The following is an 18,137-nucleotide window of genomic DNA, read 5'->3' as shown; positions in this document are numbered from 1 at the left end:
ATTGAAGCTGTGGCTGGAACTGTTCTGGTAAGGCATCTGAGTAGTCCTGCATCTGTTTAAGGATGACTATTATATTGAGTCATATACAGCTGATAAGAAGCTATTCTAGAAATCAGCATGGCTCCTTGGTATACCTTCTTACCTATACTATCTAGGAATTTATTTTCCTTAGTAGGAGCTATGGAAGAATGTGGCTTTACTCGTTTAGCTTTCTTTTGAGCTGATTCTACCACAACAGAATGATGATCCAATTGTGGTTTCTGAAAGCCAGGTGCTGACTGTACAAGGTAGGTAGAGTCAGCTTTTTTGTTTACCGGAGCAACAGATCCAGGAGATTCCCAATTCTTTTTGAGAAGGTCTAGAAAAACCTTATGAATTGGAATAGAGGTGATGACCTTAGGGGCATCCAGGAATTGGAGCAATTCCATCATCTGGTGCCTGTCATCTTGTTCAGATTGAAGTTGGAAAGGAACCAAGTCCGACATTTCCTTCACAAAATTTATGAAAGAGAGGTCCTCCGGAGGAGAACACTTTCTACTCTCTGCTGGTGAGGGTGGTGAAGGCAAGTCGTCGGTATCTGAAGAGGTATCATCACCTCAAGTGTCATAAGGATCAGGTTGCTGACCCTTAGGACCATGAGCGGGCTGAATACCTGAAGGCCCCGGTTGAGGCTCCGAGAAACTTGAAGGAATCACCGGGGGCATCGAGAACGTCCTCGATGGAATCGATGCCGGCATCGGTATCGGTGCCGGCATCGAAGGAACCGGTGTCGGCATCGAGGGAATCTGTGTCGGCATTGGAATCCTCGGTGGAGCTGATGTGCGTATCGCCCCCGAGGAATGTATCGGTGGCGAGGGACGACAAGGCACCGATGGAACTACCCCCGAAGGGGGAATTCGGTGCGGTGTTTCTCCACCTGATGAGAAGGCTGTCGGTGATCCGGGTATTGCCGGTGGAAGGGCATTCATAAGCGCTTCCATCCGGGCAAGCAGCGGCGCCAGTGCTGCTGGAATCGGATCGGTGACCGGTTCCACTCTCGGTGCCGGAGTCGGTGCTGGAGGAGTCTGGAACCGTAGCATCGCCTTGTCGATGGCCTCCTGGACCAGCCGGTCCAGTTCTGCCCGGAGACCTGGGGTAACGAGATCCGGCTCGACGGGAGAGGGAGGCTGAGCCGGAGGGACCACCGTCACCGGTGGAATCGCGGCTCCCAAACCCCGGAGGGGAGAGGGTTGCCTCGGTGTCTGCGAGACAGGAGTGGACGGTGCCACTTCTGGTCGAGACTTCTTTGGCGGAGGCTCGGACGGTACGGAGGTCGATGACATCGATTCCTCGACGGGCCGAGACTTATGACATCGATGGCGATGTTTCTCCTTCCGATCCCCTCGATGATCAGGGGAAGGGACAGGAGTCGATGGCCGTGAAGTCGTCGATGGCGGACGGTCACCGGAGGGCTGTCGATGATGATGAGACTTCGACGGTGCCGGTTCCGATGACGTCGATGCAATCGATGGCGTTGGGGTACGAGCATGGAAAAGGAGTCCCATCTTTTCCATTCTGGCTTTGCGACCTTTTGGTGTCATTAGGGCACATTTGGTGCAAGTCAGGACATCATGCTCGCTTCCTAAGCACAAAACACAGACTCTATGTGGGTCTGTGATTGACATAGTTCGGGTACAATCCGGACACCGACGGAACCCCGACACCATGGCCATAGGCCAAAAATTTAGCCGCGGGACTGTCGACTGCCAACGGGCCTCAAGGGCCAAACTCGACGGTAGTCAACCAAACGACGGCAAAAAACTTACCGAAGTTCAGCGGATGAAAAATTTGAAGGGAGACCCCTGAGGGGCAAATTTTCTTCAGAAATTTTTAATTAAAGAATTCCTGTCAGGAACGTGGTTAAGAGCTCTTTGACCGCGTGGCTACTGCTGCGCGGAAAAAAGAAGACTGAAGGGAGACCCCTGCTGGCTGCAGGGTTAGTGCCGTGCTGGGCATGCCCAGTAGGGGCCAGTCAAAGTTACTGAAACTTTGACAGAAGTTTTCCGTGGTTGGGCTCCATCCTCGATGTCACCCATTTGTGAGGACAACCATCCTGCTTGTCCTGTGAGAACACATATTAGAAACGAGATTTCCAGATTGGTTTAGTACTGTCTTATTTTCCTCTCCCTCTTATAGAAAATTTCATTGCATAAGATAATAAAGATCTATACAGTTTCATTTTGAATCAAGTAGCTACCAGAAGTATTGTGCCTCCTATATCCAGTATCAAATTCATTTTGTTTCCCTTTATAAATTGCATCTAGCATGAAAACAAAACAGAGCCAACTCTCAAAGAGAAATCACAATTTCACTGTTTTATGCCTCATAGTTAAATTTATATTAAGCCTGGAAATAAAAGGATTCTAAAATTTCACTGGGCTCATCAAAACATAACTGTAAAGATTCTGACCTCTTTATCAATGTCCTCTTATGTCCTGCTGACCTATTTGATATTTTCTAAGTTAGAGATATTTGAGGAAGCATCCTCCATCAGATATACCTTCAAACCATGAATCTGAGTCCGTAAAAATATTGGTCTGGATTATTTTATCTGTAATCCTCTAAAAGTTTAATCATTTTCCTAATACAGGCCTGTAATGCAAAAATAATGATTTTAATTTCCTTACTTTAATTTTACATTTGTCCATTTTCAACAAGCAGCCTGGAAAAGCTTAAACAAACTGCCTAATAACCCAACCAATCACTCAGCAAAAGAAAAAACTAGAAAACTACATTTTCTGTCTGTGTGAAGTGAAGACAGCGGGGTGGGGAGGAGGTACCATAGCTTTCTAAGAGTATCACGGAAACAAAAGAAATACAGTACATTCCCTTTTTACAGACTTATTAGTTTAAAGCTATGTTAGAAGAAAGAGGGCAGCTAAATGTCTCCCTGTAGCAGTATGTTTTAAATAATGTATTATATTAACATTTAATTGCATACTTTAGATTCACAAATCAAAAAAAAAATATAATTCACTACATTCCATGGTCTGAGACACATTATGGCCAGAAAATATTTTAAGATATTTCATTTCTGGACATAATCAAGGAAATACAAAGGATTTTTATCACTCAGCATGCAAAATAGTCTAAGATTGGAGTTTATTTTTTTTACTAAGCAAAATGTTCCATATCATGAAGTCTCACTATACATAGGAAAAGACTCATGTATGTTTATTTGGGTGGAGTAAAATGATGCTAGAAACAGTTTTTGCAAGGTAGAATAGACAAACATGAAATAAGAACACAAACATAAAATATTAATTGAATACTAACATAGGATTTCAGAGTCCAGATGGCATACGCTTAGATATTCTGTAGAAATTAGAAAATGAGCTACCAAACCTATTAGCGTGATTTAGGAATTCATTAGAAACTGGATGTGTGCCTAGAGAAAGTAGAATGTGCATACCGAAGACCCATCTCCCAATGAAGGGAGACAGCATCTGCAATTATCCTGCCTTGTGAACTCCTATTGGATCAGAAGACTGATACCTTCCAGTTCAGAAATGCTGCATGGAAAACCAACTTAGGTAGGCCCCAAAAAAGTCTATTATAACATACTTTCCCAGAGATCTCTTGGGGGTGGGCTCTAGTCCAGTGGTTGGCAACCTTTCATGACTACTGTAATATTAGAAACAAGTAGCTCCCACAAGTATTGTGCATCTTATAGCTCAGTGGTTCTGAACCTGGGGCCTGTGGACTCCCAAGAATCTGCAAGATCATCCCAGGGCGTCCTCCAGAAGGGATGGCTGAAAGTTTAGCTAGGGAGAAAATAAGTGGGCTGCTTCTACCTGTGATTAATTGAGCTGCTACCATAGGCTAGATGGGTGAGAGTGGGGCCTAATATGGCCCTAAAAACTTCACCCCACATTGCTGCAGACTAGGAGGAGGGGGCCAGAAAGGGGTCATTCATATCCATGAGAAGACTCAAACCTTATCGCCATGATTAGAGGAAGTGGGGAAGAAGGGACCGATTATAAACCCCATTGCTGCACTTCATGAGGATGTGGAGAAGAGAAGGGCTGACTGTGGCTATCAGAACTTTTTCAGCCTCTGCTGTATAATGAGAAAAGCCGGTTATCACATTGGTGACAAACATTTCCCACTACTCTTGGACTCTCTCTTGGACTCCAAGCCAGACATCTGCGCCATTACAGAAACCTGGCTCAAAAGCTCCGACATACCTCTGATAAATCAACTACCGATACACCTCTATGACTTTTTCTCAATACCCAGACAAAAAAAAAAAAAAAAAAAGAGTTGTCGGTCTTCTCTTAGCCACCAAAAAAGAATTCAGACTCAGCCCTCAACTAGTCAAGACCTCCACCAATCTGGAACTGGGTCTCTTCAAGTCTAAACATCTGCAAATACTACTAGTGTATGCCCCACCAGGACTGCTACTGATGCCTCCCCCCTCATAGAAGTTATAGCCAAACACATCAACACGGACTTGCCTGCTATGATACTGGGGGACTTTAACCTCCATGTCGACGCCTCACCACCCACCCCCAACTGTGAAGCCTTCCTCAACACACTCAGGGCTATGGGATTCGAACAAATCATCAACAAACCTACCCATAAAGCAGGACACACGCTCGACCTCATCTTTATAAACTCCAGCATATCATACAATAAAGTGCCAGAGTGCACCCCTGTTCCCTGGTCAGACCATTCGCTGATATCCGCCACCCTCACGACTCAAGGAAACCCTAACCTTCCTCAGCCCCACTCTACCATCCACTTTAGGAAACCTTGTACATCCGACATGCTCAGTGAACACCTTTCCAAAGAGCTCCCCCACCTGGATATCACCCCAACTCAGCTATCCTATCCTGGCACAATATCACAGAGGCAATAGCTAATAAACTATGCCCCAATGCTGTGAAAATAATCAATCCTTCGCAAAAAAGGAAACAACCTTGGTTCTCCCCAGAACTTAAACGAATGAAACAAGACCTCAGACACAAGGAAGGCAAATGGCACAAGACCCCCAACTCCACGACATTATCAGACTATAAGCGCACCTTTCTTCTATACAATAACTCCATTCTACGGACAAAAAGACTTCTACGCCAGCAGAATTCACGACTTACAATTTGATGCCAAGGCCCTGTTCTCCTACGTCTCCCAACTCACCAAATCCTCTGCCCCCGCTATCCCAGACGACCAGGCACAGTCTAAAGCAAATGAGCTAGCTCTCTTTTTTCAAAAAACAAATTGCAAACACTCTAGCGCTCCTCCCCACTAACTCAACCCCTCCTCTCAAACTCCAACACCCCCTCTCACTATGGAGCCAACCTGGACACCTTCGAACCCACAACCCCCCTGGAGATAGAGTCCCTTCTCAAGAGGCTGAAACCATCTAGCCACCCGTCAGACCACATTCCAACAAAACGTCTACTGCTCATCCCAGACACCATCTCCAGACCTTTAGCCAACATCATAAACTGCTCTCTATCCCAAGGAATATACCCTGACAGACTAAAAACTGCTTCCCTCAAACCCCTTCCGAAGAAACCTAACCTGGACACAAGAGAACTCTCCATTTTCCGCCCCATCTTTAATCTCCCTTTTCTTGCAAAACTCACGGAGAAGGTAGTAAATACACAATTCTCAGACTACCTAGAAGAACATAAAATCCTCTACCCATCCAGTACGGCTTCCGTAAATCTTTCAGCACAGAAACTCTTCTTATCTCCCTCTCAGACCACATCCTTATGGGCCTAGACAAAGGGCTCTCATTCCCTTCTAGTCCTTCTAGACATCTCTGTTGCCTTCGACACCATGAACCACGCCATCCTACTTAATCGCCTCTCAAACATCGGATCATCAGGATCGGTCCACAGATGGTTCAACTCCTTCCTTAACAATAGAAGCTTCAAAGTCAAAATTAATAATAAAGAATCTCCCAACATCAAATCAGCTCTAGGCGTACCCCAAGGCTCTTCCCAGTCTCCTACTCTCTTCAATATCTACCTCCTTCCCCTTTGCCAGCTTCTCACAAACCTAAAACTAATACACTATCTCTATGCAGACGACGTACAGATTCTGATCCCCATAACAGAATCATTCCCAAAACACTCACCTACTGGGATAACTGCTTCCAATCCATTAACAACCTCCTCACCAGCCTGAACCTAGTTCTCAACACAGCCAAGACCAAATTCCTTCTGATCTCTGCCGACCACACAGTCCTAACCCATCAGACACCCCACAACACCCAGATCACGCAAGTAAGAGACCTAGGAGTAATCCTCGACAACCATCTAAACCTGAAGAAATCCAACAACACAACTAAGGATTGCTTTTATAAACTACAAGTTCTGAAAAGGCTCAAACCCCTCTTCCATTTCCAGGATTTTAGGACTGTCCTTGAATAAACGCTCTTCTTCAAGACAGACTACTGCAACACTCTCCTCTTTGGGCTCCCCATCTCATCTACCAAACCTCTACAGATGCTCCAGAACGCAGCGGCGAGAATCTTAAACACCACCAACCGGGGAGCACACATCACTCCTATCCTCCGGAACCTACACTGGCTGCCAATAAAATACAGAATCTTGCACAAGTCCCTCACCACAATACACAAAACCATCCACAAGCAGCTTCAACTTGATTTGCAAATCCCACTCAAACTATACTCCTCCTCTAGACCCATCAGAGAAGCGTATAAAGGAACCCTTCAAGTCCCACCAACTAAAGCCACGCGTCTATCAACTACCAAAGAAAGAGCATTTTCTACAGTGGGTCCTGTCATATGGAATAACTTGCCCACAGACCTCAGACTTGAACCCTGCCCTCTAACCTTTCGAAAAAAACTTAAGACTTGGCTTTTCCGTCAAGCCTTCCCCTAACTCCCTAAAGCCGTCAATATACTACATATTCAGACTCTACTTCTCGACCAGACGCCATGCCTAATTCGGCGGTCTCTATATTTCTCATTTATTTAGTTCCACTGTCCTTTGCTTCTGGCTACCCTAGCCCCCAAGTTTATATTTCCTTGTCTGATGTAACTTTTGCTTCTTTGTTAAATAGCTTATTCAGTTAACCCCCTTGTTCTATGTAAACCAATTTGATATGAATCTATTCATGAAGGTCGGTATAAAAAAGTATTAAATAAATAAATAAATACTGCCACAAGCTCTGCCACTGGCCTGACACAGAGAGAGAGCTGCACCAACAAAGTGAATAGAATGGCGCAAAAGAAGAGAGGAGGAAATGGTCCTAGGGCTGACAGTAAACAGAGTTGCTTTCCAGTTACAGGTGTTCGCCAAGGACAGCAGGATGTTAGACCTCATGAAAGGTGACATCATTGGATTGAGCCCCTGTTCGGAACTTAGATCTAAAAAATTCTAGAACTTTCAAACACACCCTACTGAGCATGTACTGCTGTAGTTATCACCCTGCCCCATAGGCATTGTGCCTCAGTCCGTAATATAGCTCATACAAGGATAAACCAACTCCCAGGGGAGGGGGGGGGGGGTTTCGTGAGGACTAAGATCCCGCTGTCCTCAGAGAACATCTGTTACAGGTAAGCAACTCTGCTTTCTCCGGGCACAAGAAGGATGGTAGTCCTCACACATGGGTGATTCCCAAGTTACAGGCTTATCTGAGCAGGACAAAGTAGGAAACCACAGTGCTCAAAGCACCACCTCTCTCCCTTTTGCCTGTGAGGCAGCTGACCCACAAAGGGGTCTAGGTGGGAAATGAGCTGGGTTCTACAAAAAGAAAACCATAGAACAGACAGTCACAAAATCCCAATGTGCAGTAGAGGCGCCTAAAGCAGGGGAGAGATGCAAGTGCCAGCAGGAAACATACTCCATATGACAGAAAACATTACAAACAGTATTTTGGATCAGTAAACGCTGACAACAGTAAGTCTAGAATTTCCTGGATACAGGAAAAAATTTAGAGATAAGAACATAAGAAAATGCCATACTGGGTCAGACCAAGGGTCCATCAAGCCCAGCATCCTGTTTCCAACAGTGGCCAATCCAGGCCATTAGAACCTGGCAAGTACCCAAAAACTAAGTCTATCCCATGCTAGTAATAGCAGTGGCTATTTTCTAAGTCAAATTTTTTTTTTTTTTTTGCGACTGTTATTTTACAAATATTGGCTCAGTGCTAGTGACACAATGTATGCATTTTCATTAAAAGACAAATATAAAGATGGTTTACTATAGAATATAAGGAAGGGAAATAAGACAGTATCAAAATGTTAAGGATTCATCAATAAAATCAGTTTCAGGACCAGAGCAAATGCACTTTGGCATATATACGTAAACAACAGAAACGAAGTGCTTAATCCTTGGACAGTAAAATACACACAAGGCAAAGTAAGAAAAAGAAACCTCTGACCCAAGTCAGCATGTCTGCACATATTGAAAAGAAGCAGTGATTCAGGGATTTGTCATGTAAAGTCTTTTCTCACGGGCTACAGGAAATAAAATGTAGTTGCCTCATCTCGACAAGTCTCAGCCCAAGTAGGGTGGTTTATAGGCACTTAACCCTGAATTGGTAGCTCCCATTCCAGTTTATATACCTGTCAATCACCATGTAATACCTAAAATTGTCACCCAAAAGACTAAATGACCTCTCTTGTACATGCATGAACATCTGCCACAGGAATCCCTACAGCAAACATGGTAAGAATCTTAACTGGGCTCACTGTACACAGTATTTTCATTTTTCTAAGCACAAACCTATTATGCTAACACAATTAGAAGTCTCAGCAGCATGGAGGAAAAGCAAATGTTGCTTACCTGATGTAACAGGTGTTCTCACAGACAGCAGGATGTTAGTCCTCACAAATGGGTGACATCGAGTATGGAGCCCAACCACGGAAAACTTCTGTCAAAGTTTCAGGAACTTTGACTGGCCCCTACTGGGCATGCCCAGCACGGCACTAACCCTGCAGCCAGCAGGGGTCTCTCTTCAGTCTTGTTTCAAAGCTACAGGCAGTGCCGAAAAATAACATAATAAAAAATGAACCCAACACTGCGGGGTGGTGGGCGGGTTTCGTGAGGACTAACATCCTGCTGTCCTGTGAGAACACCTGTTACATCAGGTAAGCAACATTTGCTTTCTCACAGGACAAGCAGGATGGTTGTCCTCACAAATGGGTGAGTACCGAACTGAGGATGTCCTATCGTGCACCAAATGTACCCAACGGCGTGCAACAGGCACAACAACTGGGGTGTAATTTGGTAGAGGGCATCCGCACCCTACCGGGAAGGTGGAAGGGTGTTGGTACCTTATGCTGGAAAAAGGTTACGCAAGACAGACTGGCCGAAGATGGAATCCTGTCTTCCGGCTTTGTCCAGGCAATAATGGGCTGCAAATGTATGGAGGGAACTCCAGGTGGCAGCCTTGCAGATGTCAGGAAGCGGCACCCATCGAAGGTGTGCTACTGAAGTCTCCATGGCCCTCACAGAGTGTGCTTTAACACGGTCTTGGAAAGGAATGCCAGCTTGCTCATAGCAAAAGGAGATGCAGTCCGCCAACCAGGAGGAAAGAGCCTGCTTACCCACAGGTTGCCCTAACTTGTTAGGATGGAAAGAGACGAATAATTGAGTGCTCTTCCTGTGGGCTACTGTACGGTCTAGATAGAATGCTAGAGCCCGTTTACAGTCAAGAGTATGCAGAGTCTGTTCCCCGGAGTTGGAGTGGGGCCTGGGAAAGAAGATAGGTAGTATGATGGATTGATTAATATGAAACTCCGAAACTACCTTAGGTAAGAATTTTTGGTGAGTGCGCAGTACCGCCCGGTCCTGCAGGAGTTTAGTGTAAGGCGGATAGGAAACTAAGGCCTGTAGTTCACTAACCCTGCGAGCCGAAGTGATAGCCAAAAGGAATAACACTTTCCATGTGAGATATTTTAGGTCACAGGAGTGAAGAGGTTCGAAAGGTGCTTTCATAAGGCGACCAAGAACCAAATTAAGGTCCCAAGATGGGGCTGGAGGACGTAAAGGTGGCTTCAAATGGAGCAAGCCTTTAAGAAAGCGTGTTACAAGGGGTTGTACTGAAATAGGGACACCCCCGATACCTTTATGGAAGGCGGCTACCGCACTGACATGCATTCTAATGGAAGAGGTCTTTAGACCTGATTCTGATAAATGCCAGAGATAGTCAAAGAATTTGGAAATTGGACAGGAAAGGGGATCATGGGACTGAGAAGTGCACCATGATGTATACCTTTTCCATTTGTAGGAATAAGATTTTCTTGTGGAAGGCTTTCGTGAAGCGATCAGGACACGAGAAACTGAATCTGAAAGGTTAAATGGTTGAAGGACTAACCTTTCAACATCCATGCCGTCAGGGACAAGGCTTGGAGGTTGGGATGGAGGAGGCATCCGTCGTTTTGAGTGACCAGATGCGGGTCCTGTCTCAGAGGAATGTGCCTGCGGATGGAGAGATCCTGGAGTATGGGAAACCACACTTGGCGTGGCCGTGCGGTGCTATCAGGATCATGGTTCCCCTGTCCTGACGTAGCTTCACGAGAGTCTTCGACAGAAGAGGAAGTGAAGGGAATGCATAAAGCAGACCAGTTGTCCACGTGAGGGAGAATGCATCCCTGGGCCGAGAGTGCTGGCTCCGAATGAGAGAGCAGTAATTGTCCACTTTGTGGTTCTGAGGGGACGCAAAGAGATCTATGTGGGGATAACCCCCATTGCTGGAACAGAGTGGTTGCTACCAAGGGATTGAGGGACCACTCGTGTGGGTGGAAGATACGGCTCAGTTTGTCTGCCAAGACATTGTTCACTCCCGGCAAGTAGGTGGCTCTGAGGTACATGGAGCGGGAGAGGGCTTCTGCCCAAATCTGCGCAGCTTCCTGGCACAAAAGAAAGGAACCTGTGCCCCCCTGCTTGTTTATGTACCACATGGCCACCTGGTTGTCCGTCTGAATCAAGATTACGTGGTTCGATAGGCAATCTTGAAAAGTCCTGAGAGCATGTCGTATTGCTCGAAGTTCCAGGAAGTTGATCTGGTGCTTGGCTTCCTCTGGAGACCAGAATCCTTGGGTTTGTAAATTGTTTACATGAGCTCCCCAACAGACGTTGGAAGCGTCGGTTGTGAGAATTATTTGAGGATCTGGTGGGTGAAAAGGCAAGCCCTGTAGGAGGTTGGATTGAGTTTTCCACCAGACAAGAGGCAGACGGAGTGCATCGGTGATGCGAACAATGGAGGACAGAGGCTGAACAGCTTGGATCCATTGTGATCTCAGAGTCCATTGCATGATTCTCATGGCCAGGCGGGCCATGGGAGTCACATAAACTGAGGAGGCCATGTGTCCCAGGAGAATGAGGAATTGTCGAGCTGTTGCTGTGCGTTGAGACCAACTGGCAAGCTAGGGACACAAGGATTTGGACTCGTTGATGAGGAAGGAAGGCTTTTGCCTGTAAGGTATCCAAGTCTGCCCCAATGAAGGATAAGGTTTGAGATGGGATTAAGAAGGATTTCTCGTAATTGACAAGAAACCCTAGAGAAAGTAGTGTTTGAATTGTCAGGGTCAGGGAGGACCGAGAGATTTGCTGGGTTGGGGCCCTGATTAACCAATCGTCCAGATAGGGGTAGACGTGGACACCTTCCTTCCTGAGAAATGCTGCAACTACCACGAGGCATTTGGTGAAAACTCGTGGTGCGGATGCCAGGCCGAAAGGGAGCACACTGTATTGATAGTGATTTCGGCCTACTAAAAAACGGAGGTATTTGCAATGAGGTTGAGTTATCGCAATGTGAGTATAGGCGTCTTTTAGGTCTAGAGAGCAGAGCCAGTCCCCTCTTTGCAGCAGAGGAGAAGCGAGCCCAGGGTTACCATCTTGAACTTCTCTCTGTGAAGGTACTTGTTGAGGGCCCATAGGTCCAGGATTGGCCGAAGTCCTCCTGACTTTTTTGGGATCAGAAAGTACCTGGAGTAGAACCCTAGTCCTTGTTGTGAGGGAGGAACGGGTTCTATAGCGTTTGACGAGGAGAAGGGAAACTTCCTGCTCGAGAAGAACAGAGTGATCGGTGAGTCCCCACACCTGCATGGGTGGGGAGTCCGAAGGGAGAGTCAGGAAGTTGAGGTGGTAACCGTGTGCAATTATCGCTATCACCCATTGATCTGTGGTGATATGATGCCATTTTTCTAGAAAGTGGCTTAACTGACTTCCTACTGGTATGGTTGGAAGAGGGATTTGGCAACTGCTCTCTAATTGAAAGTCAAAAACCCAATGCAGGGCCAGGTTGTGGAGCTGCTGCGGGCTTTTGTTTTCGAGACTGGTGAGGCTGAGATTTATGGTAAGGCCTCGCAGACCTAGACTTGGTTTGTGGAGGATAATATTTCCGTGGACGGAAGAAGGACTTTTTTGGGTCCTTCTTGAATGGCTGTTTAGAAGGTATGTCAGGAGGAATGGATGAGAGCTGTTTAAGTGTCTCATGATGATCCTTCAATTCAGCAACAATTTGCTGAATTTGCTCACCAAACAAATTATCCCCTAGACAGGGCAGGTCAGAGAGCCTGTCCTGAACCTCCTGACGAAGGTCAGATGACTTAAGCCAAGCCCAGCGTCTTGCAGAGATGGCCGTAGCAGAAAGTCTGGTGGAAGCATCAAAGATGTCGTAAGCTGTTCTTATCTTATTTAGTAAAGATTGAAGTTGTGGTTGGAACTGCTCTGGTAAGGTATCTGAGTACTCCTGTATCTGTTTAAGAATGACCCTATTGTATTGGGTCATATATAGCTGATAAGAGGCTATTCTGGAAGTTAGCATGGCTCCTTGGTATACTTTCCTACCTATACTATCTAGGAATTTATTTTCCTTAGTAGGAGGTATGGAAGAATGTGGCTTTATTCTTTTAGCTTTCTTTTGAGCTGATTCTACCACAACAGAGTGGTGGTCTAGCTGAGGTTTCTGAAAGCCAGGTGCTGACTGTACAAGATAGGTAGAGTCAGCTTTTTTGTTTACTGGAACAACAGATCCAGGAGATTCCCAATTCTTTTTTAGAAGGTCCAGAAAAACCTGATGAATTGGAACAGAAGTGATGACTTTAGGGGCATCCAAGAATTGGAGCAACTCCATCATCTGGTGCCTGTCATCTTGTTCCGATTGAAGCTGAAAAGGGACCAACTCCGACATTTCCTTCACGAAATTTATGAAAGAGAGGTCCTCAGAAGGAGAACACTTTCTACTCCCCGCAGGAGAGGGTGGTGAAGGCAAATCAATGGTGTCTGTGGAGGTATCATCACCCCAGGTGTCATAAGGATCAGGTTGCTGACCTGTAGGACCATGAGGGAGTTAGATACCTGAAGGCCCCGGCTGAGGCTCCGAGAAACTCGAAGGAATTGTCGGGGGTATCGAGAATGTCCTCGATGGCATCAGTGCTGGCATCGAAGGAATCGGTGTCGGCATCGAAGGTATGGGTGCCGTCATCGAAATTCTCGATGGAGCTGATGTGCGTTTCGCCCCCGTGGAATGTATCGGTGGCGAGGGACGACATGGTACCGATGGTACTACCCCCGAAGGGGGAATTCGGTTCGGTGTTTCTCCACTTGATGAGATAGCTGTCTGAGACCCGGGTATCACCGGAGGAAGGGCAGTCATAAGCGCTTCCATCCGGGCAAGCAGCGGTGCCAGTGCTGCTGGAATCGGGTCGGTGACCGGTTCCACTCTCGGTGCCGGAGGAGTCTGGAACCGTTGCATCGCCTTGTCGATGGCCTCCTGGACCAGCTGGTCCAGTTCTACCCGAAGACCTGGGGTAACAATACCTGGCTCCACGGGAGAGGGAGGCTGAGGCTGAGCCGGAGGGACCACCGTCACCGGTGGAGTCGTGGCTCCCAAACCCCGAAGGGGTGAGGGTTGCCTCAGTGTCTGCGAGACAGGAGTGGACGGTGCCACTTCTGGTCGAGACTTCTTCGGAGGAGGCTCGGACAGTACTGAGGTCGATGACTTCGATTCCTCGACGGTCCGAGACTTGTGACGTCGATGTTTTTCTCTCCGATCCCCGCGATCTTCGGGGGAAGGGACGGGAGTCGATGGCTGCGGCGATGTCGATGGCAGGCGGTCACCGGGAGGCTGTCGAGGATGGTGAAACTTCGACGGTGCCGGTTCCGATGACGTCGATGCAATCGATGGTGTCGGAGTGTGGGCATGGAAAAGGAGTCCCATTTTCTCCATTCTGGCTTTCCGACCTTTTGGTGTCATTAGGGCACATTTGGTGCAAGTCAGGACATCATGCTCACTCCCTAAACACAAAACACAGACTCTATGTGGATCTGTGATGGACATAGTACGTGTACAGTCCGGGCACCGACGGAACCCCGACACCATGGCCATAGGCCAAAAATTTAGCCGCGGGACGGTCGACTGCCAACAGGCCTCGAGGGCCAAACTCGACGGTAGTCGACAAAAACAACGGCAAAAACTTACCGAAGTACAGCGGAGCAAAATTTGAAGAGGGGAGACCCCTGAGGGGCAAATTTTTCTTCAAGAAATTAGTTGAAGAAATTCCTGTCAGGAATGTGGTAAGAGCTCCTTAACCGCGTGGCTACTGCTGCGCGGAAAAAAGAAGACTGAAGAGAGACCCCTGCTGGCTGCAGGGTTAGTGCCGTGCTGGGCATGCCCAGTAGGGGCCAGTCAAAGTTCCTGAAACTTTGACAGAAGTTTTCCGTGGTTGGGCTCCATCCTTGATGTCACCCATTTGTGAGGACAACCATCCTGCTTGTCCTGTGAGAACAGCTGTAATTTCAGGTCAGTGGAGGGAGTATCCAATGCCTCTGTTAGAAGGTAGAAGTTATTGCTTTAATGTGCACACTACCGTACCAAGAAGTCTGCTGGTGCACAAGGAAAACCCATCACAAACCTGTACTGGTGAGCAGACAGCAGAGAATGGGTACAGCCTGCCCTAGAGAAGTCAGGTTAGAAAATGATTCAACACTATTGACCTCTACTCACTGTTGTATTGTACATGCTGCATCAGACTTCATATGTAGGTTCATAAAGCAGTCAACAGCAGTAAAACGGATATTGAAAACAGTATCCAATGTGAACTGCTGTGTGCTGTTTCAGTTGCTAAACCATTACATTTCATGCTTGTTTAGTAAAGCAAGTAAAAGAATATCCCAAGTTCCAGCAACCCGGCTATGCCCGTTACTACTACTCTTGCATGCATTCCTACCTCCAGCTCTCAGCCAGAAAGCACTTTTACACTCAAAAGCAGCACACACAAGTTTTTTGTCCTGAACCAGACTGGGCCTATAATAAGTGAGGCTAGTGGAGATGAGCAAGAATAAAATGTTAAATTGCACAGTTTTATACATCTGCATTTTTAATGGGTTACTGCCCTTTTCCACCTTAGCCAAACATCTAGGACCTGTAACAGATCCAGCCCCAGGAGGTCCTATTAGGCCCGAGTGCAGTGACTATGATCAGAAGCGGGGGAGAAGGGCAGCATAGCAAATCCAATCCTAGAGGGAAATGAGCCTTGAAATATGATCGCCACACTTCACGAAAGTTTCCAATAATGCCCTAGAACTCCTCTCTCTACTGTTAAGCAAAGATGGGCACCCCGTGAGCACCAGCAAGGGATATTAAGCTGAACCCTACACTGAGCCGTGCGGGCAGAATAGTTGGTCATCTTTTAGGGCTCCAGCTGTAGGCGGCCAAAGCCTTAAAAGACCACTGAAAGCAGAAGGAAGTCCACAGGTGAATGACTTTTTTTTTTTTTTTTAATACAACACTGGAAGCATTTGAGACAAAACCTAGTTTTAAGAAAACCTGACCTTGCATCATGCGGAATACCCTGCCCTCCATTTCCTAAAAACCCAGACTGTGACATCACCGGAAGCTGTACATCATACAAAGCTGTCAATCAACAATGTATCCATATCCAATCAACCCAATGGATACATTGTTGATTGACAGCTTTGTATGATGTACAGCTTCCGGTGACATCACGGTCTGGGTTTTAAATAGGAAATGGAGGGCAGGGTATTACTGAGCCTTACGGCGCCATTGCTAAACTTGTGTAAGTTTGGATTACCCGATTTTGAGAATTATTTAGTTCATGTGAAAGGTAAGAATTTTGATGTCCTAAATGGTTCTTTGGAATCAATAATGTGCTGCGAGGAAGCTGCCGATTGTGATACCATTGAGTGATGTTTTAAAGATTTGCTGTGATGGTGATTTTTATATTATATATTGTAGGGTACGGAGATATGAAGAACTTGTGGCGTGATAAGAATATTTGACAAAAATATCCCCTAATGAAGGCTAATTTAGCCGAAACATGGTCCGTGTTGGGAACAGTTTATGAATGTTTTAAATGATACAGCGTTAAGAAATATTCTATCTAACCGCCAGCTACCTGAGCTAAGTATCTCTTTTGGAAATCAAGTAACTAGAGGTTACAACCAAAGTTACAACTAAGTTAAAGCTTTTAATATTGATAATTAGTTTTCAATAATAAAGTGACAAATAAAAAACAGTAAACATTTTTTTAAATGACATAAGGGAGATGGTACATGATTACAATTATGGTGCCACAAGAGCTGATACTGTCTGAGGCCCTATGTGGGCGGGAGACGGTGGATAGACAATAATAGGCGCCGAGTTTTATGATACCTGTCTCCTTATGTATAAATAACTAAAAAATATTAACAAATATTTTGTTTGTGGGAATAGTGTTTCCCTCTCTGTGATATTTTGGTATATATTAGGAGAGGAGTTAGCTTTTGTGTGGTGCTACACTGTATGCATCATTTAGCACATACTACTATATGGCAGCATACTTGATGTTCCCTCTCCCAGCACAGAGTCTTAGCAACACTGTTAGCCCAATCAGTTTAAGAAACAAGAGCATCAAACAGGTAATCATCCAAATGGCTATATTTCCATTCCAGAGTTTCAATCACATGGTATAATTATTTGGGTAGAAATGTCACCAAGAAACATTGGTAGAATTGTATTTGGAAAGATAATTGAAAGTTATTCTTTGTATAATGTAATCTCAAGATCCATTTACCGTATTTTTCGCTCCATAAGACGCACCTGACCATAAGACGCACCTAGGATTCAGAGGGGGAAAATTAAAAAAAAAAAAATTGTGCTAAACCGGCTCTGCGTCTGGGCGTCTTATGGAGCAAATTAGGGGAGTGCATAGTTTTTTTTTTTCTCCCCATTTTGTTTTCGGGTCTGGGGAGGGCCATTTCGGTCCACTCCCCAGATCAGAAAATTTTTCTTTCTGTGGGAACCCCCAAACCCCCCCCCATCCCAACCCTTTAAATTAACAACCTCCACCCCCTGACCCCCCCAAGACCTGCCGAATTAATTTCCTGCAACCCCCCACCCTCCTGACCCCCCCAAGACCTGCCGAATTAATTTCCTGCAACCCCCCACCCTCCTGACCCCCCCAAGACCTGCCAAACGTCCCTGGTGGTCCAGCGGGGGTCCAGGAGCGGTCCGGGAACGATCTCCTGGGCGTGAGCCGTCGGCTGCCAGTAAACAAAATGGCGCCGACGGCCCTATGCCCTCACTATGTCACTGAGACCGACCGCTGCTATTGGTCGGTCTCAGTGACATAGTGAGGGCATAGGGCCGTCGGCGCCATTTTGTTTACTGGCAGCCGACGGCCCTATGCCCTCACTATGTCACTGAGACCGACCAATAGCAGCGATCGGTCTCAGTGACATAGTGAGGGCATAGGGCCGTCGGCTGCCAGTAAACAAAATGGCGCCAACGGCCCTATGCCCTCACTATGTCACTGAGACCGACCAATAGCAGCGGTCGGTCTCAGTGACATAGTGAGGGCATAGGGCCGTCGGCGCCATTTTGTTTACTGGCAGCCGACGGCCCACGCCCAGGAGATCATTCCCGGACCCCCGCTGGACCACCAGGGACGTTTGGCAGGTCTTGGGGGGGTCAGGAGGGTGGGGGGTTGCAGGAAATTAATTTGTCAGGTCTTGGGGGGGGGGGTTGTAGGAAATTAAGTCGGCAGGTCTTGGGGGAGTCGGGAGGGGGGGGGGGGGGTGTTTGTTAGATTTTTGTTTGGTTTTTTTTTTATATTCGCTCCATAAGACGCACATACATTTTCCCCCCACCTTTGGGGGAAAAAAAGTGCG

The 18,137-nt window shown here is 46.5% G+C and overlaps 1 protein-coding gene across 3 annotated transcripts in view; it reads right to left on the bottom strand.

Annotated features, from left to right (window-relative positions):
* The window catches only part of KHDRBS3 (KH RNA binding domain containing, signal transduction associated 3), a 738,992-nt gene that overhangs the window by 416,293 nt on the left and 304,562 nt on the right, over nt 1-18,137 (bottom strand). The window lies entirely within an intron of this gene.

This window comes from Rhinatrema bivittatum, chromosome 2, assembly GCF_901001135.1.
Source record: "Rhinatrema bivittatum chromosome 2, aRhiBiv1.1, whole genome shotgun sequence".
Classification (NCBI taxonomy): domain Eukaryota; kingdom Metazoa; phylum Chordata; class Amphibia; order Gymnophiona; family Rhinatrematidae; genus Rhinatrema; species Rhinatrema bivittatum.
Note: the sequence above shows the minus strand (reverse complement) of the source record. Positions and strands in the feature narration are given on the sequence as shown.